The sequence below is a fragment of the Lacerta agilis genome, chromosome 12 (assembly GCF_009819535.1).
Source record: "Lacerta agilis isolate rLacAgi1 chromosome 12, rLacAgi1.pri, whole genome shotgun sequence".
Lineage (NCBI taxonomy): Eukaryota > Metazoa > Chordata > Lepidosauria > Squamata > Lacertidae > Lacerta > Lacerta agilis.
This window is the reverse complement of record NC_046323.1, coordinates 38,267,187-38,269,336: the sequence shown is the minus strand read 5'-3', so window position 1 is coordinate 38,269,336 and position 2,150 is coordinate 38,267,187.

The following is a 2,150-nucleotide window of genomic DNA, read 5'->3' as shown; positions in this document are numbered from 1 at the left end:
CAAAGGTCACAGATGCTCTAGAACAGAGAACCGCTAGCCTGATCTGGCCCGCCATGTCTTCTCCAGTGCCCACCACCGCCCCCAGCCCAAATTTTCCGATGGCAGCAATACCACATCTGAAATTAAAGAAGTACATAGAGCAAAATAAACAGAGATGGAGTTAATTTCATCCTCAGCTGTAGAGGTTTGAATCCCTCCATCACACCGAGATGCAAATTGCCCCTCCCTCCTCATCTGTTTGGATGCCTGAAGAGAAGCATTAAGAAGCTGCCTTTAACCAAGCAAGACCATTGGTCTATCCAGCTCAGCTTTGCTTGCACTGACTGGCAAAGGCTCTCTGGGATTTCAGGTAGGGGACTCTATCCAACCCTACCTGGAGATGATGGGAATTGAGCCAGAGACCTTCTGCATGCAAACCAAATACTCTTACCACCTGAGCTATGGCCCTTCCCTGTACTTCCCTGGTAGAGCATGAGCGGGGAGCAGGCAAAAGGCTTGTGTGTGTGTTGCGTGTGGATGTTCTATGCACGGCGTGTGTATGTATGGAGGGCCTTTGGCCACATCCATTGCTAGCTTGTGGACCCAGGAGGGCTGGTCGAGGGCGAGTGCAGCTCTCAGACCAATCAACGGTCGCCATCCCTGTGTGGCAATGGTGCCAATGATACGGTGCTTGTATACAGCACTTCTAAAAGGATGCCAAGTGGCTGCCAATTAGCTACAGCCACAAGGTCCGAGGTGCTGGTCCTGGTGAACAAAGCCCTATACAGCTTGGGACCAGGAGGCCCTAAAGATGGTCTCATCCCCTAGATTGCCAACCAGTCACTGTGCTCTGCAGGAGAGGGCATGCTGCAGACATCTTCCTACCAGGAAGCCTGCTCTGCATGATGTCATGATCAGGACTTTAGCGCCTTCTCTTTGGAACTCTCCCTCCCATTGTGTATCAGATAAGTTCTTTCTCTGCTGCCTCTTTAAGGAGCAACTAAAAACCTTCCACTTTTAACAAGCTGCCTTAAGTGATCTTCATCCTAGTTCAGGCATAGGCAAACTCCAGCCCTCCAGATGTTTGGGGACATCATCCCTAGCTAACAGGACCAGTGGTCAGGGATGATGGGAATTGTAGTCCCAAACATCTGGCAGGCCGGAGTTTGCCTATGCCTGTCCTAGATGGTCTCTGTATTGGATATGAATTTATTTTAAAACATACACACACACACATACACTTTCTTCACACATACAGTAAGCCCGCAATCTACATACATTTAAATTGTGCACATTCAGCTTTACACACGCTTGGCGACAAAATTCTAAAAAATTAAAAAGGGGCTGGAAAGAGGGCAGGAGTCTGGGGGAAAAGGCTTTGGTAATCCCTCCCACCATTGCACCTGTTGTGTTTTAACTATACACAGTTTTGGCTTTAGGTGCAAACTAGACAGCATCTTAAAAAGCAAAGACATCACCTTGCCAACAAAGGTCCGTATAGTTAAAGCTATGGTTTTCCCAGTAGTAATGTACGGAAGTGAGAGCTGGACCGTCAAGAAGGCTGATCGCCGAAGAATTGATGCTTTTGAATTATGGTGCTGGAGGAGACTCTTGAGAGTCCCATGGACTGCAAGAAGATCAAACCTATCCATTCTCAAGGAAATCGGCCCTGAGTGCTCACTGGAAGGACAGATCCTGAGGCTGAGGCTCCAGTACTTTGGCCACCTCATGAGAAGAGAAGACTCCCTGGAAAAGACCCTGATGTTGGGAAAGATGGAGGGAACGAGGAGAAGGGGACGACAGAGGATGAGATGGTTGGACAGTGTTCTCGAAGCTACTAACATGAGTTTGGCCAAACTGCGGGAGGCAGTGAATGATAGGCGTGCCTGGCGTGCTCTGGTCCATGGGGTCACGAAGAGTCGGACACGACTGAACGACTGAACAACAACAACAAGCTATCCCTGGCTTAATGTACACACCATTTAAAAATGTATATTTTAAAGAATGTTTTATATTTGTAATTTTAAAAAAGTTTTCATATATGTAACTGTTTTATATATGTTTTTTATTTAGCTGCAATTCACTTCGGGGTTTCCCCATGGGAATGATTCATAAATGAAACTATTACTGTACTACTATGAATAACAATAATATTAGCTACTACAACTTAA